This window comes from Cupressus sempervirens, chromosome 11 (assembly GCF_028749045.1).
Source record: "Cupressus sempervirens isolate cs-2001-9-10 chromosome 11, ASM2874904v1, whole genome shotgun sequence".
Classification (NCBI taxonomy): domain Eukaryota; kingdom Viridiplantae; phylum Streptophyta; class Pinopsida; order Cupressales; family Cupressaceae; genus Cupressus; species Cupressus sempervirens.
The window spans coordinates 419,803,635-419,829,940 of NC_143128.1; positions in this window are offsets into that span (position 1 = coordinate 419,803,635).

The following is a 26,306-nucleotide window of genomic DNA, read 5'->3' on the forward strand; positions in this document are numbered from 1 at the left end:
TTTTCCTCTCTTTCTCTTTTCTCTTCTGATCTTTTCCTCTCTTCTTCCTCTATTTTTTTTCCTTCTCTTCTTCTACAATCCTTTTCTTATCTTCATCTTCCTTTCTTCCTCAAGAAATTGTTGCTTGGCTTCTTCTATTTTCTTCTTTTCTTCTTCTAGTAGCCTCTTTTCTTCCTCAATTAGCCTCAACTTATCCTCGATATCTTCAATGTTAGACACATTTGGTTTAGAACCACCAAATGGATTGGTATCATCAATGTTAAGAGTAATATTGGTTTGATCAATCTTCATGGTGTCACCACTTACTAATACTTCCAAGGTTCTAGGAGCTAGAGGAGATGTTGCTTGTGACTCTAACAACATTTTATAATAGTTCTTGTTGTCTCCTTTCTCAACTTATCCTTCTCACCAACCATCAATAAGAATGGCCTCAACTTATTCCTCAAGTATGGTGTGAGGTTATTCAACAATCCTTTTATTTCACCTTGATCATCACTCTTGCAAATATTCCTTAGCATAGACTTCCAAAGTTCAAGGTCTTCTTCTCTATGAGTCTCTCATAGACTTTCTAGTTCACTACTCCTTTGATATCCTTCATACTTAGATCATTTGCAATGATATGTATCATAGTAGATATATCAATCTGATCCTTCTTGAAATTATTATATAGATCATAAAACTTGTTCACTTGATCAAAGTTTCCCTCATTAGTGATCGTTGTGTTAATTTTCTCAATCTTTGGCTTCCATGGTTGTCAATATTTTCTTTTTGCTTGCTTAGGTAGAGTCACCTTTCTTGCTTTCTTGGTTTCCTATTCCTCCTCTTCTTCATCACTTGACTCAATTATCAACAATGTTTTTTGCCTCTTATTAGGTCTAATGGCCATCTGTTTGAGTCTCTTTGTCTTTGTAGACACTGCTTTGACTAATCTTTCTAATTTTCTCTTCTATTCACTAGGTTGAACATCAGACACTACCACATATGGAATTATCTATCCCAAAGATGTCTCAACAATTAAAACTAACAAGGGTTGCATGTCCAATACACCTTGCTTCATTGTCTGTCTCATGGCCTCAGATTCACTCTTTGTCATTTCGGCCTCTAATAGTTCCTTCTTCATGATTGATTCAACCTTCTTGTGAGATGCCTTCTCCAAGGTTGCTTGATGAGCATGTTAAATGATCTCATCAAATGTTCCATTTATATATTCTACTTTGTCTCTTTCTGAATTTAGCAACAAATCAATATAACTAACTTCAACATCATCACTCAATTCATAGCTCAAGGGATCTAAAAATATCTCCCGAGGTTCCACTGCTTGAATATAAGTGTGATTTGTATCAACTAGAATACATATATCATCCTTGAATCGATCCATAATTGCTGGTGAAATCCTAAAGCTCTATTTCATCTCATTTTGGAAAGTCCTACATTTTGGAAAGTCCTCATAATTAGGTTTCCATTGTCTAATATTTTATCTTCAAGATGCCTTTTGCATACCTCTGAAATATTTTCCATAGTGCATCTATCACTACTCATTATATTTGTTACTGATAAGTAAGGATATCTCTTTAGCACATGAAAGAATATGTGATTTATCAATGATTGGAATCTAAACACACCATTCTTGGTTCTCTTAATCTTTTCAAGGTTTTCTAGGAGTTGCATCCTCAATATTTCACTTAGATTCACTTGCTCACTCTCAACACATATCTTATATGTTGCATATATAAATCTTGCTAAAAGTTCATCTATCTTAGAACTTGCACAAACTGAATAAGCAATAATTCTACTAAGATTTCTCACATCATCTTCCTTGATGGAGCTGATTACCATGGCTTTTCCATTATATATTGCCTTGGTATAAATTTCCACTTTCTTCTTTACCAATTTCTCTCCTATAGGTATACTACTATGTTTACTAAGACTAGTTACCTCATGAATATGATCAGCGGAGATGTCTGCTACATTATCTTGCAACCACAATTTTCCATCATGTATCCTACTTAATATAATTTGATTCCATTCATCTGTATCTAACTCATGGTAGAAATGATACTTTAACAAGTGTAATTCCTTAATATGCTAAAAGTTGGGCTTCACTATCATGTCATCGTTAAAGACTAGTTCCATATCCTTATTGACATATTCACTACAAATTGACTCAAATTTGTAAGTCAAATAATTTTCTACATCTTCAAGGTAAACTACATTGTTCAGAGTAATAAACAATGCAAAGTTAGGGTTTCCTTCATTAGGTTTTACGAAAACTATCTTAAACTTAGGTCTATCCTCATTCTCAACACTATGTACTACTAACATGTCCATAATTCTTATCAACAATATCTTTTATCGAATAAATTTTTTAGAAAAATGATAAAATACCTCTTTTCAAATATAGGGTTTGCTTTGAAATCACTCTGACAAGTCGCTTCTGAATGCTCTTCGCTTCGAATGTGTTCATAATGAAGTAAAATTCAATTCTATTCTCCATTTATTAATCAATTTGAGCTTGCATTAATTGTGTACTTTCCAAATATGAAAAAGCTATCAATTACGTTCTGTAATTAGATAACTGCTCAAAATCATCTATCTGATCTTCAAATGGCACCTGAGGTTTACTATAGCCTCCTTCCATCATGACAAACATCTTCAAGACTTTGCATCACAAAATTCTCTTAAAAAGCATACTTTTCATCTTCTCTTGTAGAATCAATCTTTATTGTAATACTAGTAACTTTGAATCTCATCATAACTTGTTTTGATGAGCTCCAAATCACAAGCAAGCTTAGGTACCATCTAAACTTAACTGGATACACCTTTTCCCAACTTTTCTACCTCTAATTCGGTCTCTAAATGAAGTTCTCAAATTTTGATGTTGTGAACAAGCTTAATTCAAATTAATTGAATCAAAATCAACAACTAACTTCAATCTTTCTATCTCATTATCATCTAACTTTTCTTTTGAGATATTCATTCCTTTCATTAATGCTTCATTAAGTTCTTCTCGAAGTTCACTCACAATTTTTATTTGTTCTTCACTGTTAGTTCCAAAGTTCCTTTCATGTTTCCTACTATCATTCCTTCTATTTTCAAAGTTTCTTCCATTCTTCCTATCTTTGAAGTTTTTTTCCATTCCACATTACCTTTTTGTGTGTCCAAAGTTGTTGCATAACTGACATACAGGTGCTCTACTTATAGGATTCTACTAATCATCAAGTGCATGATAATTCTGAGCAATGTGTCCTAAGTTGTTACACTTATAACACACAATCTATCTTCGATCTTCTTCTATCTATAGGGTTAGTATTTCTAGACATTCTACTATTCCTTCTATCATCATCATCCTTAGGTTTCCTACAATCAATTGTATTATGACTCATACCATGACAATTATGAAAATAAAAGTCCTTAACATGATTAAATGGTTTATTTTTACAATCTCTTTGCATATGACCTATTTCATTACATAAAAAGAACTTACCTCTAAATTCATACTTAGTTTCCTTGGGAGCCTCCACTTTTTTGGTTCATCCAAGATTTCAACTTCCTTGTTTTGCTCAACTTCTTTGGGCTTCTTAGAACATTGACTAGATTCAATCTTATCATTAGATTTGTCTTTTTCTTTTAGATCTGATCTAATCTCAAGTTTCTTTGTAGGCATGTTACTTAGATAACCAAGACCAGTCTTATCATAATAAGGTCTCTATATAGACATTGAATCATCAAGCTTTTCTCTACTACAATAAAGCTTCTCAAGATACTATTTGCACTATGTCAATTCACCTTTCATAATAGTATTGTACTTATGGAGTTCTTCATGATCTTCTTTGCCAGACTTTCTCTCAAATTTGTATTTTCAGTCTTCAAATCAAATTCGACTTTACTAGGATCATTTCTCAAAGTTAACTTGAGATTTGTGATCTTCAACTCATGCTTCAAGATCTTGTACTCTATCTTTAACTTTGAATAGTCATCATCAATAGTTCTAGATTCAATAGATTCAAACTTTGATTTTAGATGATCAATATTTTCCTTCAATTGACCAATATATACTTTGGAGTCTTCATATTTGTCCTTTAGCTTATCTCTTTCTTTAGTAAAGAAATCAATTAGTTCAAGAGCTTCTTCGAGGTTCTTCATCAACTATTCCATATCCATAGGGATCTTATTTAAGTTTTTAAGCTTCTTCAAAGTAATTATACTCTTATACCAATTGTTAGAAATAGGGATTACTGAGGGAGGGTGAATCAGTAATCCACAAACTTTAGTCACCAACTAGATATTATTACTTACTTTAAACCATGCATAACAAAGCAATAAAGTAATGCTAAACAATAATAGTAACAATGCACAAAGATAACTCATAACACCATTTTTTTTAACTATAGAAACCCTAGCCAAGGGAAAACCCTAGTGGGGATGATACCTACTAGATTTTATATATATGTATGTTCCTTGTTAGAGGATGGAACCCTGTTAGGAGTCAATGAGAAAATTTAGTATAAGCAGTCCCTCTTAGGAGATTTTAAATCCCTATTAGGAGATTACAACCCCATTAGGAGTTGTAGTATAATGTATGCAAGAAGAGCCCACTACCCAAATATGCAATTTCAAGTACAAGAAGAGCTCACTACTCAAACAAGTAATTTACTATTATTTTCCTTCCCTCATAGATCTTTGATCTTTAGCTCAATCTCAAATCACCAGATAGCTCATATAAAACTTTGCATATATCACATTCACAAAAGTTTTCTCAATTCACAATTTTACAAGATAGCCCTTGCAAAACATAACTTGCCACCCAAACACATTTCTTATCGCAAGAAGTCCTTTGCACAAATACCATGCCTTTACATAAAATACTACTGGGTTGGCTAAGACCATAATTCACTTTTCCAAGTTAAAGTAAACATCTAGGATGTCGGCCCTAATTGGACAAGTAATTGTTTTGTAAAAAAAAAAAATTCTTTCCTTTAATTTCATTGTCCAACTTCATCAAAACATGATTATCTTGGTTTTGTATAGTCATACAAACTTCCAAGGTTATACACATCATCACCAACATGTATAATATCTCAGTAACTTTGCTTGTCACAATATGACGTCTACAACATGGTATAAGCAGAATAATACACTACTATAAACCAAATTCTTTACTTAGACAATTTTCTAATTACCAAACACTAAGTATCTTTAGTTCCAAGGTTTCTTGTCAACATGCACATCATGTGTTTCTATTAATGACAACAATTACATATAACTATTAGCCAATTGTCAATAGTGTATATTCTTTAGGAATTTCCCTTTCACATTATTTTGTTTAGTCTCTCATTACCTTATCTTTGTTTTTAGATTAATGAAAAATAAGTTTTAAGGTGATCCAAAACCCGTTACAAAAATATAAGATATGCAAGAAGTATCACCAAATTTTACAAGGACCTGAAACCTGAAGTTCACAACAAAACATCAAAAAACTAGGTTTTATAGGGACCTAAGACCATAATTTAAACAAAGTACTAGCCAAGTTTTACAATAACTTGGAACCTGGATTTAAAACTATAAAAAGATAGAACTAAAAACAACAAAAAATAAAGCAAATTAGAACCAGCAAACTGACTAGAGACTAGACACTTACAATCCAAACTAGAAACTAGATTAGCTCTTTAATGACCTTTATTAATTCCTTGCCAACCTTCATTGTACTCTAAAGGATCTCTTTTATATTAGAACCAAGAGCCTTAAAAGTCATCTTCTTAGTACTCTATCTTGTTATTTTGCTCGTCCCACTAGGGATCTTTTCCACCATAGCCTCAAGAGACATAATCTCCTAATTTCTTTATTTCCCTAAACTATCAGCCATGATACATAAGCTAGAAGTCACCAAATCCATTTTTTTCTCACCATCTTTGATTAGCTACCAAAGTTCCATTTCATACTCTTTTAGTTTGTCAGGAATATTCCCAACTTGATTTTCTAGTTGAGTTCTCTTAGTTCTTTTTCAGTTACCTTATCTCTGTTATTTTCTTTACTAACACTTGGTTAAAATAGGAATTCATATAGTTGCATCAATAAATTTCATTCATCATAAAATAGGAAATACCAAAAATATGTCTTTTGTGGTTACTTTTCAAATAGTGAACCAAACATCTTATCTAAAATTGGTTGGAACCAGCAAAGGCCTCCTCGTGAACATACACATTTATCTTCAATTGAGTGGATTTTAGTGGGTCACAAAATTCAATGGAACCTTGGAGTTGATCCTAGATTATCTTTTCAAGAGAGGAGTTTGAAAGGATTCCTATCATTAATCATGCAAAATGACAACTCAACATGACCAACTTGCAGTAAACTATAAAATATGTAAAACAACTTGCAACACAAATAATATTCACACAATTTGACACCAAGATTTTAACATGGAAAATTTGTTGAGGGAAAAACCACTTGATACTAACACCCCAAAAATTTCACTCTTTTGAAGTGATCTCTGTTAGGAAACATACTTGTTAAAGGCTACATACACTTTGTTAAAATTACCTTTTTAGAGGATTTTGCCAAAAGATTATCTAGACCTTATCACTTCATGTCCTTGACTAAAAAGAGTGGTCTAATTTAAAGAACATTCAAACACCACTAATTGATGTATCCATATAGGATTTCACATACTTGTCAAGTCCACTCAGTAATTTCAAGATTTTTTTCTACAATGGTTAAATAGTAGCAGTATAACGTGATCTATTAGAATAATAATTACCTTTTCTTTTTCAGATCTTTGTTTTGGCTCATTCACTTTCTGATCTCTATCTTGGATTTTCGTTCATTCTATACTTTGACTTGGCTATATAACTCCTTCTCTTTCTCCTTTCACTTCTTAGTTGACCTAGCTCAACAATATTATTTTTCCCTCTTCACCTTTGTACTTTGATCTTCTCTTTAGTAATAAAACTCAATAACATGAGAAAACAACAACAATAACCTAAAACTATCTTGTTCTCCTCCCTAAATAGGTTTCTCAATGCTTCCAGATCCTTCCATCTTTTGTTGCTTAATCAGAATCATTGATCTTAGGTTTACAATAGAATTCCTTAATATAATTAATTTAGACACATAGAAAATATAACTTTACATAGAATTGTGAGTCCATCCTTGTCCTCATTCAATCTCCATCATCATATCCTTCTTGAATTTTCTCAATCATAGATCTTGCAACAAACTTTGACTCTCTCTTTGGACCTTCTTGATCTTTCCATATTTCCATCAAAATTTGGTGTTAGATTCCAATTTTCCAAACTTGTTCATCCAATTGTCACTCAATAAATATTGTATTTCCTTAGCAAACATATAACTCAGTTAATACTAACTCACTCAAGTAACACTATATTTTCCTTCTTCCTTTTCCAATTACTCAAGCAATATTGTAGTCATTCCATGAATATAGTCTCCCTCCATTAACCTTGTGACTCAGTTAACATTGTGTACTTCGATACTTCTAAATAGTTCATGATTGTAAAAAAAATCAAACCAATAATACATTATCATTATCTAGCTCATACAAGTACCCATTTAATACCTTACATATCCCTTATATCTTCACCATACTTTCTTCAAATTCTCTTTATCAATCTAAATGATGTGGTACTTTCCCAAGTTATCATAATGTATATTCAACTAATACTTTGACATCAATAACAATATAGCAACTAATATAACTCATTTGCATACATTCATATCACTTATTAGCTAACAATCTCCCTCTATCAATTACATTATCAATTGGAGCCAATAATCTCCCTCATTGGCATTGATGGAAAAACATAACATAATATTTTATATTACAAAACATTACATAGGATAATCAAATATATGCATTGACAACAATACAACTATTCAATTCTTGTTCTTCAAGCTATTACTCAGTCTATATCTTTAGCAGCAGGAAATTCTTCAACATCTTCAACTTTAAACCCCCTTTGATTGTGATCTATTATTTTGGGTTCAGTCTTCTGATTCTTCTCATCTTCATCTCTATAGATTTATCTCTCTTTAACATAAATTTATCTTACCATTCAATATATTCTCCCTCTTTTCGGTATCTTCATTATTTCTCTCGGTTGTTTCTATCCCTTTTTTCTCTCCATTGTTTCTCTCCCCCTTCGATAGTATTACCAAAGATCATTATAAGTTTCATCATGAAACTTATAAAACCTTTTAGTTACCTTTATACCTTGCATGTACATATTACATCAGTTTTATTATTGTTAACTTCACTACTTCAAAAATGCTCCTAAAGTGTGAACACTTCTATATCAACTCCATAAAGATATTACAATTCATCCATGAATTGATGTAATATGCAACTTCACCTAGTGAATTTTGAATAGGGGAAGGATCCCTAGTTTACCTCTTAGATACTCAAAAGAATCCTTGGATAGTGGCTTGGTAAATATATTAGCTATTTTTTAGAGACTTTGCATACTTAAGCCTTACTTGTTTCTCTTGAACTTGCTAGATCTCAAGTAATGATGATTGATATGTTCTTTTTCTTTGCATGCATCATAGGGTTTTTTGAAATATTTATAACACTTTTGTTATCATAGTAGATAGTGATAGGCTCAATTACCTCCTCTTGCATTCCTTTCTACAATTTTTTGATCCATACAATATTTAAATAATCTATTGTAGTAGTCACATATTCATCTTCAAGAGTAGATTGGGTAATATAATTTTGTTTCTTTCTTATCCATGTAATCAACCTTTCTCCTAAAAATAAATCCATACAACTTGTGCTTTTTCTATCATCAAAATTTCTAGCCCAACTAGTATCTATGTAGACTTTAAGATTAAAGTCATCCTCTTGTTTATACCATAGGCCATAATCTTTAACTCCTTTGAGATATCAAAATATCCTTTTCACATCAGTCACATGTGTTTCCCTTGGATTATATGAAAACCTTGCAACAATTCCAATAGCTAGGGAAATATCTTGTCTACTATGTACAACATACTATAGCTTTCCAATCATTGATATGTATTGTGTTTGATCAACCTCACCAGTAGTGTCTTCTTATGATAATTTCACTCCAGTCACCATAGGTGTACTAACTAGTTTAGACTCCTCCATCCCAAACATTTCCAATATTTCCTTCACATACTTAGATTGAGTGACATAGATACCTTTCTCTGTTTGATAGACTTGCAATCCAATGAAAATTTTGATCTCTCCAAACATTGGCATTCAAATTTAGTACTCATTTGTTGAGAAAATGTCTTACTTAACATATTATTTCCACCAAATATTATATCATCAACAAATATTTCAGCAATAAACATCATATCTTGTGATTCATTCTTGAAATGCATATTACTATTTTCATGTGTTCTATAAAATCCAATCTTAATCAAATAAGAGTGTAACCTTTCATACCATACTCTTGTGGCTTGTTTCAGTCCATATATTTCTTTTTTTAACTTGCAGACCATGTCCTTCTTTCTAGGTTTAACAAATCTTTTAGATTGTTCAATGTAGACTTCCTCTCTAAGTATTTCATTCATAAATATAGAGTTATATCCATTTGATAGACCTTGAACTTCTTGTATGTAGCATAAGCCAACAATGCTCTTGCACCTAATCTTGCAACATGTGCAAAATTTTCACCATAGTCAATTCCTTCTCCTTGTGCATATCCTTTACAAACCAATCTAGCCTTGTTTCTTATTACTTCTCCATTCACATTCAACTTGTTTCTAAAAATACACTTTATTCTAATCACATTCTTGTCAGCATGTCTTGGTACAAGTGTCCAAGTATTGTTCTATCAATCTCCTCATTCATATCATTAATCCAAGATTCATTTTCCAATGCAACTTTTACTAATCTAGGTTCAAATTTAGCTAGTAAACATGTGCCTTCTCTTATTTTTCTTCTTGTTTGAACTCCAACACTTCTATCTCCAATTATTTTTTCAAATGATTTTTTGTTCCTCACATTTGTCCAATATAGGTTCAATTCTCTAATTCTCAACATTTTCTTCACTCTATAGAAGTTCAGCTTCATGCTTAGGTTGTAATGTTTGGTTCTCGAGTATAGTTGTCTAAGACTTGAGTGTCCTTATCTCATTCTCAGGTATAACTATCTGAGACTCAAGTTTTGTTGTTTGGTTCTCATTAGCTTTGTGTTATAACTCAAGTAGAGTATCAGGTGCCTCTTCATAGACATAAACTATTTTTTTGTAATCTTTAGGTTCTTTCTTTCTTTCTAGATTTTTCCTTTCTACAAATTCCTCAAATATTACATTTGCACTTTCAATCATCTTGTTAGTAGCCTTGTTTAGTCACTAGTAAGCTTTGCTCTTAGATTAATATCCTAGGAATATACCTTTATCACCTTTAACATCAAGTTTACCATTACTAGCATCTTTGTGAATGTAAAAGCTACTTCCAAATATTTTGAAATAACTTACATTTGGTGTATGACCATATTATAGCTCATAGGGTGTCTTGTTTTTTCTTTTATTCAATTGAACCTAGTTGAGAGTGTAAATAATAGTATTGATTGCTTCTCTCTAAAATACCTAATAAACCTCCTTCTAAATCATTAGTTTCCTTGCACAATCCATGATAGATCTACTTCTCCTTTTAGTGATGGCATTCTGTTGTGGTGTCCTTGGTGTAGATAACTATCTTTTGATACAATTCTTAGCATAAAAGTTAATAAATTCAATAGACATAAAAAATTTTAAGAATTTTAGTGATTAACCAGTTTACTTTTTAAATCTAGATTTATACCATTTGAAAATATCAAAACTATGTGATTTCACTTTCATGAACATTATAGTCATCATCCTTGAATAATCATCCACAAACAATATGAAGTATCTATCACCATATTAATTATCAACTCCAATTGGATTACATAAATCAATATGCACTAATTCATGAATATTATTTGAAGTGTATACCTTGCTAGAAAAACTAGACTTTTTCATCTTATTGAGCTGACATTCTTTGCACATAGTATTTTTAGGGTTTTGCAAATTTGGTAGGCCTCTTACTCTTTTATTTCTACTAGTTTTCACCATATTTTCAAATTTTATAGGACACAACCTTTTATGTCACAACCATAGATCCCTAACTTTAGAAAATAAACATGTCTCAACTATAGGACCAAGGTAGAATAAGTTACCTTTTGTTTTCATTCCAATTCCAATCATATTACCTTCATCATCAAAGATCTTGACCTTCCTTTTCTCAAATTCCATCTTTTATCCTCAGTTATTCAACTGAACAATACTCAAAATATTATATTTAATTCCTTGAACCCAATATGCATAATCACGTCTAATCTTATCATTCAACATTGGTGATCCTTTAGCTTTCATTAAGTATAGAACATCGGTATCACAACCAAACTTACCATATCCACCATCATCAATTTCTTCAAATTTATCAAACTTACTTGGATCACCAGTCATTTGATGTGAATAAACACTATCAATAATCCATGAATCTTTCTTTCTAACATGTGAAATAAGGGTAGTTTCATTCTCATACGTTTTATTTAGATCTTCCTTGATTGTAACATGGCCATTTCAAACACTTCATTTTCTTCATTGTAAATTGACTTGGTATGCTCTTCTTTCTTAATGTAGCATGAATTCTTGCATTTTTTTTTGTAGTCCCTATTCCTCCTATAGTAGTAATCTTTCTTTTCTTTTCTACCATTTCTATCATACTTGCTTCTATTAGGACATTAAGCAAAAAAGTTACCAACCTCATTACATTTGAAACATGTCAAGGGTAGTTTGCCTTTGTATTTACCTTTACCTCATGATAACCTTCTTACAAGTAATGCTTCAATCTCATCCAGATCATCTTCAGTTTTAGAGTGACTTTCTTCTTTGATTTTCTTCTCTTTCTTTGAATTTTTGATGATTAGTAAAGACTTAAAAGGATTTCCCATTATAATCATACTATTATGATAATTGCTTAACTCAAATGTAGTCAACCAACCAACTAGGCCATCAAGTGTCAGATCATTTCTAGTTATAGCTCTTACTTCTTGAATAGAAAAAAATTTGATAGCATATATAGGTATAAGAGTTCTCAAAAATTAACTTATAATTTTACAATCATCAATCACTCTTTTAATAGCTCTAATTGCACTCATAACATCTTTCATTTGGTTCACATATTGTGTAGCATTTTCACCTTCTTTCATTCTCATGTCATCATACTTACCTCTCAAGATTTTATCTTTGTCTTCCTTCCATTGTCATCTCCTCCATATAAAAGCTTTATTTTATCCTACATTTTCTTAGTATTGGCACAATTCTTGATATCATCAAATTTGGTATCATTGAGAGAAGATGCAATATCAATCATCATACTATTATGATTCTATCATGCCCAAGATTTACAAGATGAAACACAACTTTTCTTTTTCTTTTTCTTTTTTGTTAATCTTGAACCAAACTAACACTCACTAACTGGTACTAGTTACTCCTCAATTGATCAATTATATGCTACCATAGCTACTACCGATTTATCTATGTCCATTTACACATTATGATTTACTTACCTTCAATAATACCTTCAAACCCATGAACATTTTATTACTAACTAACTTGTTCCCATATATACTACTTATATCCTAACCATACTACATTAACATACTACCAATACATGTTAGTGAATGCTTGCTAACTAGCAATCTATGTGAATGACTAACTAATGATAATAATTTATTTTGAACATTATTACTTTGGCCACTTTCCTTATATCTTATAATTACTTTCTTATTTTATCTTATGATCATATTCCCCTATAGCATAATTGATTTCTTATAATATTCTAATCCCAAGAATATTAGAATGACCCATACTAGATTACCCCACTAAGAATATAAATGTCAATTCCTAGTGTCTAGCTATTCCTATATCCTAACACTAATCAATGACAATATCAAAATTAAAATTAAAACATGAACTTAACATAGGATTACTAACTCAAATTTTAATATAATAAGTTCTCCCTTATCCTATGAGGCTAAGAAACTTGCCACCGTATAGACTATCTATATACATATACCTTTTTTTTTTTTTAAATGCAAAATCTTCACCCATTATAAGTTCACATACTTTTTTACTTTTCCCAAAGTGGGGTGACATGAGTCACATCCCCCTAGAACATCAAGAGGACAATCAAGTCGGATGGCAGGTTGTCCCACAAGGAAAATTTGACCTATGGCATTTATTTCAACTTTTAAGTCATGTCAAAAGCATGGACAAGCTTTAGACTTCCCAAAACAATTAAGAAGGGTAGGCGTCATGTGGACCACCATCCCTTGTAAAGTTTTGACTTGTATATTTTTTATTGTTTTCTTTTCTTTCAAGCTTTTATGAGGATGGCGCTTGGTACCATGCAATTTCTTTTTTAGTATTATTATTGATATTAAATAAGCATGCTCTTTCTTTCTTTGTCATTGAATTAGAGTATATAAAATCTACTTTAGTCTCTTGCATTTACTAATACCTTGCATGGGATTGGATGGTTCTTTTTGAATATTTTATTGGTATGTATTAAGAGAAGAGATTTATTTTACTTTCTCATACATTTTCCAGAGGATAAAATGTGCACCTACAGCAAGCTTATGTCTTCAACCTTGTATATTTTATATCATCAATTGATTTTCTTCTTCTGTAATCTAGGATATTCAAGGTAAGTTATTGCAAGGATAATTAGGAGATAATTATAAACTAAATATAGTTTTAAAATTGTGATTCATTTAGCATTCAAAACATTAAACTTAATCCAATAACTCAACATTTCATGACAAGACTTTATATGAAATTATCTGGATTATCCCTATCTATGAATTATGAAATTTAGAAACCATTTTCTCAACATTATCTTCTTATGTAGGTCTAGATTTGAATGTACATTCACAATTGGTAAACAATGGAACTAAAATGATAATAGCAATCCACCAGGATAATCCTTCCTATGAATATTATCTCTTCTATGATATCAAATTTCTTTTGCATTCCACTCAAGAGCATCAAGTAATTTGGATCTCGGATTGGCATTACCATCCAATAAAACAACAATATTATTACAATGAATTATCTTCAGTGATACCCTCATGATACACAAAAGGTGGTGAAGTCAACATATCATAATATACCCAATGGAAAATACTTTTACTGCGCATGAGCACTCACAACCTTTCCATTGACAATCAAACTAAGACAGTAGCTTTCTCTTACAATACATTTAGGCTCACATAACAAAATGGAGTTTTTCTCTCTATCTCATCTCAATGCAATATTGCCTTCTCCTCCTATGCACATGGAAGATAACAAGGACTCCAAGTCTCCAAGATTTTTCTCTAAGAACCTACAAATGCATCACAACAAAACAACAAGGACCATGGGTGCTTTCCACCCAACCATAGGCCTCAAAGAGACCACCCCCATGCTAGGGGAACAAGGATCAAACAAAATCCACATACACACTTGTAAGAAACATATACACTACATAACAAAATTGCAACAAATCCCATCCCAAGGATATTTCACAAAGGCTCACCATTGGAACCTTGAACATAGGGTGAAGGTGGAAACACAAGGAGGTTTACCATTTTATATCATATTTGCCATAAAACTCATGCCCTTTCGGGGCTTCATAATATCATGCCCTTTTGAGGCTTCATAAACATCTTCCACCACACACACTACCAACACAACATCCTCCACCACACACAACCAATAGCTTTAGCTTCCTACAAACCCATACTTCAGTTACTTCCTTCCTCACCATTTCTTCTTTTCTTCTTATCCTCCCCAAAGGCAAAATATGAATATGACAATGGCATACAATGGAGCCCATACTCCAAGGTCCTCAACTATGCAATCCAACTGCTGCTCATTCACCCTGGACTTCTCTTCCCTTCCCACAAGGGTGAGTGTAAGTCCCACACCCATAAGAACACTCAAGCACAACAAGAAAACAAAACCAAGTAGCAATAAAACAACAGATTTTCAAGAGCACATCACATTATCACAACACAATATCAACACCCATAATGCAACATGGAAATAGAGGAAATCCAAACCTCATACTCACAATACTCCACATAATACAACAAGATGCACAATGGTGTCACACTAATCTACATGGAATGAACACCATTCAAACACTCACATGCATGCTACTCCACAATGCACTGCAGTGCATACTCCATTGATAAACTCCACACTTGCAGATTGGCTTAACCATGCTAAAAGAAAGAAAAAGGAAAGGAAGTAAGTTTGAGATACCAACCTTGGTCCAAGCTAGGGTAAGGATAGTTGCAGTAGAGCTCCACTCCCTCTCCCTCCAAAACCTAACTGTCTCTAACATTTAGAGAGTGGCCAAGTAGTTATCTCATTTAGCCCTACCTCTATATATATCCTTTTCATTTTCGGATTCCATAAAGAATGTCATTTTCATGGGGTCTCCTGGGTCCACTAGACACCCTAGGGGTCATTAATAGCTCCCTAACCTATAGTACTAACATGGGTAGGGTTGATTTTAATCACAACTTACCTTAAAGTTACTTTATGACCCTCCCAAAGCTAGGTGATTCAAATTTCAACTTCCCCAAGGTGATGACTTGTCCTTTTTACTGACTAAGGCAATAATCAAATTCCTCAATTGAAGCATTTATCACAGAATAAGGTGGCCACATGATCCATTGACTAATAACATGTCATTCACGTGACAAGCACAAGTGTCAAGTGACACACACAAAATATCACATTATATTAAAAAAAAAGACTTATTTTACAATAATACATGAACTAGGCTACTACGCACACATAAAATTCACATATACGAAATAAAACACATTACAATGAGGTTTGAATCTTTTCCACTGATTCAACCTTGGCTATGTCATGTTTGTAGTAGTTTGAGCCTTAATTCCCCTTTAACCCATGGTCAAATTCCTACACACTAAACTCGAGCGTCAGTAGTCCAAGAAAATCATATAAGCATATGTAAAATAAATCATTATCTCATTCAACATTAGGCTTGCATATATTTCATCATCTCAAATTAACTTTCCCTTTCTTAATCATTTCAAATATAACCTTCAAAATATTAAAATATCAAAACTTACATATCACATTCGACATTTGAGTTCCATACTTCATTCCTTTTAATTACATTATTTCTTCTAACAATTTCCATGTAAAAAGTTCAAAATACTATAAAACTAAACTTTACTTATCAACATAACATGGTCAATTTAATATTCTAAATAACTTCATATTCTACAAAAAGATGCTGAATCCATAACTATTGAATCCCTAGGTATGCGAGTTAGGTCTCAATGCATAACAAAATTTATCTTTTAACTCTAATTTCCACTTCAACATTACCTTCTTATATTACAAGCATTTCTACCATTCAATCTCTTAAAGCAATGTCAATAGCTTACAACATGAAATAGAATCATTAAATGCATCAATTAGGTCATAATATGTAGAGGTAATTGCGGATCATCAAAATGCAAATATTAAAATGACATAACCCTACAGTCTCAAAAGTGCATCAAACATAGGATTAAAATCACCATAATGCAATTATCTCATTGGTACTATGACGAATTGGGTGAGGCCTCATAGATTCTTCTTTTCATTCATTTATTCCATAGTCAGGGGACCAGCAAGGGTAGTGTATTCAATCTCCAAAAAATGTGTGACATTATCTCAAATACTAGAAAGATGCAGCTTCATTCAGTCTTGCCATGAGGAAAATTTCTCCTTTCTCAACTTTGGTGGCTCTCTTTTATACCTCTTTGATCTTTTACTCAAGTTCCTTTAAAATTATTCCTTTAGGAACTATTCTCTAATACCAAATCATTAGATAATTGGGAGGGAGGGTAAATTAGTTATGTCTAGCTATCACATAACCCCTTCAAACATTTTAACATCATTAGAGAATCTAAAACATCAATAACAAAAATTTCAATTACTCTAAATACACATCCAACTCAATACTTAATCTATTCATTCACTTCTTTCCAAGTTGTTATCAAATTGTTCATCGTATTATCAAGTTTTAGTAAATTTCAATTATTACCTAGTGATATCTTAGTTAATGTATTGTCTTAAATGGGCACACTTTCCTTTTATGACCTTTTAGCTCCATCTTCATAATTCCCTTTTCGAACCATGAATATGCCTGTTCTTGATATCCCTTTTCTCCTATCTTCTTCCTCTTTCTACCCTCTCTTTTTTGCACCTACATTGACTTTCTATGGCACCCTAGACTACACCTCTAGAATAGTTCTAGAGCTTGGGGCTTGAAAGGTGTCAAGGGTTTAATTAGTTTTTTACTATTATCTAGTCGACATGTATTGTTTTCCCACCTAAAAACTCATATATAACAAGACTTTGAAGATTCATTTTCATATATCTCATCTCAATCATTATTCATGCACTCAATCTCTTGCTCTTAATTGATTTTTTTTCCTTTGCATTCAAGGAGTTCAAGTATTCAAGACTTTCAAGCATTTAAGCAAGGATATTTCTATCTATCATTGGAGAATCCTTTGTGAGTATTTCTTCTTCAAGATCTAGCTTATTATTGACCATCAAGGGAGGAGATCTACATTGAAACATTTATCATCTTTTTTATTGATGCACTTTTATATCCATGGCAACAAGAAGGGATTATGGTAGATCCATTACAAAGAGTGGAGATACCTTACATTCCTAATTCAAGATCTACATTACATTTACATACATAAAAGCAAAGTTAATCCTAACATTTACATTTCTCAATTATGGTTAATTCCTTAATATAGGGCTTTACCATGGCAAGCCCTCATCAAACCCTGACCCCCAAATCTTTCATTGTTGTGTTGATTTGTAAGTTGGGAGAAAAAATGATTATAATTCTAGAACCTATAGTTTTCAAGCTTTCTAGAGTCATCGGTTTTAAATCATCATACAATGTCAACCTGGTTGTAGGACATCTTCCCAAGTTGACCTAGTCCTTCAGCCTTAGATTTTGGGGAGATTTATGAGTTTTACTCCTTTTGTCATTTCTTTCTAAGATCTGTAAATAGATATTCAAATACAGTTCAGATCTACAAGTTTTGGAGCAAAATATATCTTCCTCTACACATTTCAAGGTGACTCTTTCATATTTAACTTCCTTCCATATCTTTACCCTAGTTTTGCATCTTAATTGGGCTGATTGTATTTATATAGCATCTAAATTTACATTATTTAAGAAATCAGATCAATCTCCCATTCACATTATCCTATCAAGGGCCAAGAAGAGTACATTTCCTTGTATTTCATTCCTCTTTATAATTTAAATTTGGTATTAGCTCCCCTATTTCTTTGCATCCTAGCTAATCTAATTTGGACCATAAGTGGAATCATACTTGGAAATTCCCTATAATGCCCTACCAAGGGATCCAAAAGAAATAACCTAAAGTTTAACTAAGTTTTCTGACATTTTTTTTCAAGAAAGAATAACATACACATCAAACATAAAGTAGTGGAAGCAATAACATACAATCATACTTAAACAAACATAACATATTACATTCCTTAAGGATCCCAAGACATTGAGTCACATTTAAATTTTAATTAATACTAAGTCTAATAAATACCACATCCACATGAAAGAATAATTCAAAGTCCAAAGTCCATATAATAATATACATTTGTTCAGAATGCCACTTGGCAATAAAATTTGAAATGCTCAATCATCCACAGTACATGTCACAAGGTATGAAAGGCTAAAAGAATATACATTTATAAAAATAAATTACATCATCCTTTCGGATTCATGAAACAAAGTACAATACAATAAGTGAAATCAATCAACATAAAGATATAATTATCCATCATAAAGATACAATGATCCATCATAATGCACAAGGATAGAATGAAAGGAAATGCAGATAAGGAAACTCCAACCATGGCAACAACGGATAGATCTCAATGGTAAGACTAAAAAGCACTACCACCCAACTGCATGGTAACCCAAAAAGGCCCACTCCCACCATGCTGAGGAGATAGTCTCAAGTCTGAGACAGGATATCAATCCACAAATCAAAAGTAATATCTAAGTCTAGGAAACCCTAAAAGTAATCTAAGTCAAAGGTTCCAAGATAAATCAGCATTTAGACCTAGAGCCATACAAAGACAAGTAGGAAATCTATATTGCTAGTGGACAAGTGTCATCACACAAATTAATGCTAAAGTCACTTGGCTAGTCTTTTAATCCTCCAAACCCCTAGTGACCCTATATGGCACTAGTATCCTCTCAAACTGACAAGGCATACTAACAAGTAACCTCTAAGGTTACCCGGCTAGTCTTTTAATCATCAGGCCCCTTAGTGACTTTCTATGGTACCAATATCTTATTAATTCATTTTAAACCCATTTAATGAAATATTATCACTTATTAAACTACTTATAATGGGTTACCCTAGTAGCGACTTTGGACCCTGGCCTCCATTGCAAGCCACTTCACAACTTAACATACAGATTACCTACCCTAGGCTCATAAAAGAATTTATAAAAAACTAGGTGTGTTTATTTAAAAGGCTCATCGGCCTTTGTCTTGTGGCTGCAGGCCTGGCTGTCATCACAAGTAGTATTCAATGTTGTTGCAGCCGACAATCCGACCTACTGCCACAGCCATCATGGCAAGCAAGTACAGCTGGGGGAGTGTGGGCATTTCCCACCCCCTCCAAATAATTTTTTTTTTTTTTAATTATTATTTTATTTTATAAAAAAATTATATGTAGATTTTAAAACAAAAATTACCTTTCTCCAAAATAATATTTATTTATTTATCTATTTATTTAATTATTTATTTTGTAACAATTCCAACCTTAATTAGATAGACAAAATACAACCAAATAGTCAAATTCTTCATTTAAATTTTTGACTTCAATACAAACCCTTCCCTATTTAATATTCACTTCTAAATCTACTAAAGGATGATTGTAATGATATTTTAGTCTTCCCATATACAAAACATTTAACATGCATACTAGAATTTCACAATATTAAAATACGCATCACAAAGAATTATTCAGATAACCATTTCATAGACATGAAGAAGACAAGAAAAGAAATAGTGTAATTAACTTTGTGAATTAATCACAAGAATCTACCTAGATTCTGATGCTAATAATGTAACACCCAAAAAGATTTATGAGAGAAATTTCTCCTCTTAAAACCTTCTCTCTTCCAAAAATTCTCCTTCCAAATTCACGATCCCTCGAAAATGAACCCTCAATTGGCGGTAAGGAATTCTCTCCTAAAACTGGGGCACTAATTGTGTGATCACTCGAGAGGACTCCTTGCTCACCAGACTTTAACTCTTATTATCTTTTCTTTATCTTTTTTCATGCATCTTTATGAATTATAAAATAACTTTATTTAATTTTCACTTGACTTCTCTTTTTAATTAATTTATTAAATTTTAATCTCATGCACACATTATGCAGTCTTAAAATTTTTAATAAATTAATATACTTTCCACTTTTTTAATTTATTTTGAAACTCTTATTTGATGAAATATTTATTAACTTAAATAATAATAGTATTAAGCATTTATTTAAAAATAAACTCTAAATATATTATTATTAAATTAAATAAATATTATCACATTCTAAAATTAAACTTATAACTTTTATCTTTAAACTCAATTCTTTTTATTTAATTAATTTCCTCATTAATTAAATTTTAAAAGCATCATAATAATTTTCCATTAAATTAAATCATTACTTTAATCTTTCAATTTGACTTAATTAATAGAAAAATCACCAAAGACCCATAAGACAAAATACAAAAATCCATTATAGAAAAACACATACAAGATCAAACTAAAGGGTTATAATTACAAATTTATGTCATATGACGCATTCAAAAGATAAACATCTTAGCTACTTGTCCTAATTTTCTAGGACAATTGGCTTAAAGGTTTAGGATTTGGACTTAATAATTTATCTCCCCTCTCTTACCATTGAGAAAATATGATAGGGGATGCTCATCTTGGCAATTCAGGGAAGTTGATACCCAGTACCTGCAATTTGCATAAAATCCATGCATGTACAAACACATATATACTAAGCTAAATAGGAAATGGTAGGAAGTGGTGCATCGTGTAGATCCCAACTAGCAAGTGACTAAGACTCCCTTCCTTAACCACATCAGAAATGCCATACATAAAGAAAACATGCACACACACTATACACATGCAATATGGGGTAAGTATCCATAAGGAAACACATATGATAATCTATCTAACTAATAATCATTAATAACTAAAAATATTGTATTAATCATCATGCATACATGAAGTATAGAGTACTAAGTAATCTCATCATAAAATCAACTGAATATTAAACAATCTCTAATAATCTCAAAATATTGCTACTAATCATCAAGCATAAAACTAGCCTAAAAGAGTTTGACAATAATAAAAAAATGCAAACTAGGGGTAGGTACTACATCCACCACCCCCCCCCCCCCCCCCCCCCCCCGCCCTAAAGACTTAGGCTCACTCCTAGAAGCCTACAAGAATGGTAAAGCTAAAGAACTCACTGTACAGGTCCCATAGGACCCTTTCCCCCTGTAGGAGGATATGACTCCACTGAGAATACTCTCTAAGATCTACCCATGTCTCCAACCATCGATTTTGAAGCTGCAAGTCTCTAGTCTAAGAATTGTGATTTCCATTGAGGGTAATAGGATGACTTGTGTTCGCATTTTCCACATGAGAAACACTCTCCATTGAAACTCCTCTACAAACTAGGTGCACTAGACTATTGAATACTACCCCCACTAGCATAAGACTAGTTACTCTACATAGGCTGAGTGTACAGATTTTGCTTGTTGTGTTGAGCATTAGAATAGCTCCTAGCACTGGAGCCACTACCACCACTCTGTGTTGGAGGATGAGTTCCTCCTTGCTACTCATTACCTCTAGAAGGAGGTTTCTTACTACCACCAACTCCCTGATTACTCTTGGACCCTGATACTATAGGTGCTCCCAGAAAACCCCCATGTCCTAGGTTAACACTCTTCTCTATAAGGATGGCTCGATTTACCACATCTTTGAGGGTTTTAGGTTCAAACACCTTAACACCTCCAACTAGATGGTTGTTCAAGCCTCTGATGAAATTTTGTGCCAACTGTGTTGGGTTATCACTAATTTTCAAATAGGGCATGAGCTCATAGAATTTGTGCTTATACTCGACTTCGGTCATAGTGAACTATCTCAGGTTGTGGAATTCAATTGCCCTATGCTAGTGCCATTCCTCTAGTAGGAATCTCTCACAAAAATTTTCCATAAATAACTCCCATGTAAAATTGTTCATGTCTATGCCCAGCTTCTTCTCTTCAATAGCCCACCGAGTGGCTCCAAAGAGTTCTAGGTTAGTAATAGCAAACCTTGCTTTAACATTAGTGTCAAAATTCTAAATAGAAAAATCCCTATCAAGAGAAATAAGCCACTACTTGGCTACATAACCTGAACCTAACCCATTAAAGGGTTTGACCTTGGACCTTTGAAGGTCCTTCATCTAAGTAGATATAATAGATCTCTGTCAATCTCTCCAAAGGCTCCTAGACCTAGGTCTATGCTCATGTCCTGCCTGATGTGCTCCATCCTAACCCTAAATAGGAGGTAGGCAATCAATTATGGTTTTCATCATTTGCCTCAGGTCAATTTCCTCTAAACCAGCCTGCTACTCTCTATGGTTCTGTTCCTGATGCTCACTAACATGCTCTTCCCTACCCTTTTCTTGATTAAGGCCTTCATGGATAGACTCATGTACGCTGATATTTCTACCTTTCCCATGGCCTCTATGATGGCCTAGGCTATAACCTCTAAATGAAGATCTCATCCTAGTTACCATCCTACAATAATATCCAAGATACAAGATACTATAATAACCATAAAAAATACCACTATAAAGCATATACAAAGGACACAAGTTTTGAAAATAGTATAAGTTCAATTTTTAATTTTTCCTACTTTTAGGTTTAAGTATATTTCAGTTTTGAAGTCTAAATGTTCAAGTTAAAAAATATACAACTAAAAGTTTAAATTCTGCTTTAGTTCAACTAGTTCAAGTTTTAGTTTGAAATAGATATACATAACAAGTTTTAAAAAAATTAGTTCAACTAGTTCACAACTAGTGGCATTCCAATATACCCAGAGCTCCCAATGTAGAACCAGGCTCTGATATCCAAAATTCCAAATTACAAGATTGAAAGATTCATAATAGATTACATTCCTTAAAGATCCCAAGACATTGAGTCACATTTAAATTTTAATTAATACTAAGTCTAATAAATACCACATCCACATGAAAGAATAATTCAAAGTCCAAAGTCTATATAATAATATACATTTGTTCTAAATGCCACTTGGCAATAAAATTTGGAATGCTCGATCATCCATAGTACATGTCACAGGGTATGAAAGGCTAAAAAAATATACATTAATAAAAATATATTACATCATCCTCTTCGAATTCATGAAACAAAGTACAATACAATAAGTGAAATCAATCAACATAAAGATATAACTATATGTCGTAAAGATACAACCATCCATCATAATGCACAAGGATAGAATGAAAGAAAATGTAGATAAGGAAACTCCAACCATGGCAACAATAGATGGACCTCAATGGTAAGAGTAAAAATCATTACCACCCAACCACGTGGTAACCCAAAAAAGGCCCATTCCCACCGTGCTGAGGAGATAGTCTCAAGTTCCAGACAGGATATCAATGCACAAATCAAAAGTAATATCTAAGTCTAGGAAACCCTAAAAGTAATCTAACTCAAAGGTTCAAAGATAAATCAATATCTAGAACTAGAGGCACACAAAGACAAGTAGGAAATATATACTGCTAGTGGGCAAGTGTCATCACACAAATCAACACTAGAGTTACCTGGCTAGTCTTTTAATCCTCCAGCCCCCTAATGACCCTATGTCGCACTAGTATCCTTTCGTACTGGCAAGGCATACTAACAAGTCAACTCTAAGGTTACCCAGCTAGTCTTTTAATCCTCTAGCCCCTTAGTGACTTTTTGTAGTACCAATATCTTATTAACTCATTTTCAACTCATTTAATGAAATGTTATCACTTATTAAATTACTTGCAATGGGTTACCCTAGCAACCACTTTGGGCCCCAACCTCCATTGCAAGCCACTTCCCAACTTAATATATAGATTACTTACCCTAGGCTCATAAAAGTACAAATCAAAGAATCATAGTATATCACCTCAGTCATATACAAGTGATTGGAAAGCATCAAAAGATAATCACAATAACACATCAGTTCTCTACGAGCAACTAGAAAGCATCCCAAAAATACTAATCAAAGACTCCAAAATGGTTAAGTCATAACATTCACCTCAGCTTCACACAAGAACACTAGAAAGCAATAATGAATAGTAAATAAAAACTCATCATAATCATAGAGCATATCAATGCATTACCATGGTTGAGTTAAAAAGATCAAAGATCAATTCATCATAAAATCACAAACACAAAACTCCCAAGCCTTTGGTAGACATCCTAGAACTAGCCAACACTCTAGTCAACCCAAACCCAAAACACAAACAACACACAGAAATAGAGTAGTCTCATAGTTTGGTTTGATTTGAAAATAAATTGTTGAGTTAAATGTAAGGTTTCTATTTTCATTCAATGTAATACTCTGAGTACATAAGTTTCACAGTTCACCCTTACATTAACCCATTCTTATGTTCTAATTGAATACAAAATTACCCCTATTTGATTTTAAGTCAATTTTCTAAGATAATCCAAGGGTAATTATTTTTTTAAATTATTAAAGTAATTCTTATTGATTCTTAAATAAAATAATTTACAATTTTATCAAAAATTAGAATTACTAATAATAATTAAATAAATTTACAACTCTATTAATTTACCTTCATTATGAATAAAATTTAATTATATTATATTTAATTTAATTAATTAATAATTATCTATTAAAAATCTATACATAATCATTTATTAATTATTTATTAAACTTATAATTATTAATAAAATTATTAATGATTAATAATTAATATTTAATTATTTATTAAATCTATATAATTATTTAATAAAATTAGTAATGATTACAAATTTAATATTTAATATTTATTAAATTCTAATAAAATAACATTTTTTAGAAAAGAATTTATAAAAAACTAAGCAAGTTTATTTAAAAGGCTCGTCAGCCTTTGTCCTGCGGCTAGGCCTAGCTGCCACCATAGGCAACATTCAATGTTGCTATGGCTGACAATCCGGCGTGCTACCATAGCCATCATGGTAGGCAAGTATGATTGGGGGAATGTGGGGATTTCCCACCCCCTCCAAATAATATTATTTTTTTTAAAAATCTTTTTTTTTTTTTTATAAAAAATTTATATGTAGATTTTAAAACAACAATTACCTTTCTCCAAAAAAAAAAAAAAATTTGTAACAATTCCAATCTTAATCTAATAGAGAAAATATGACCAACTGGTCAAATTCTTCAGTTAAATTTTGTATTTCAATACAAACCCTTCCCTGTTTAATATTCACTTCTAAATCTACTAAAGGAGGATTCTTATGATATTTTAGTCTTCCTATATATAGAAGATTTAACATGCATACTAGAATTTCACAATATTAAAACACGCATCACAGAGAATTATTCAAATAACCATTTCACAGTCACGAACAAGATAGGAAAAGAAAGCAAGAATCTACTTGGATTCTGATGCTAATAATGTAACACCCAAAAAGATTTGTGAGAGAAATTTCTCCTCTCAAAATTTTCTCTATTCTAAAAATTCTCCTTCTGAATTCGTGGTCCCTCGAAAATGAACCCTCAATTGGTGATAACAAGTTCTCTCATAAAATTAGGGCACTAATTGTGTGATCACCTAAGAGGACTCCTTGTTCACCATACTTTAACTCTTATTATCTTTTCTTTATCTTTTTTCATGCACGTTTATGAATTATAAAATAACTTTATTTAATTTTCACTTGACTTCTCTTTTTAATTAATTTATTAAATTTTAATCTCATGCACACATTATGCAATCTTAAAACTTTTAATAAATTAATATCTTTTCCACTTTTCTAATTTATTTTTGAAATGTTTAATTGATAAAATATTTATTAACCTAAATAATAATAGTATTTAGCATTTATTTAAAAATGAACTCTTAATATATTATTATTAAACTAAATAAATATTATCATGTT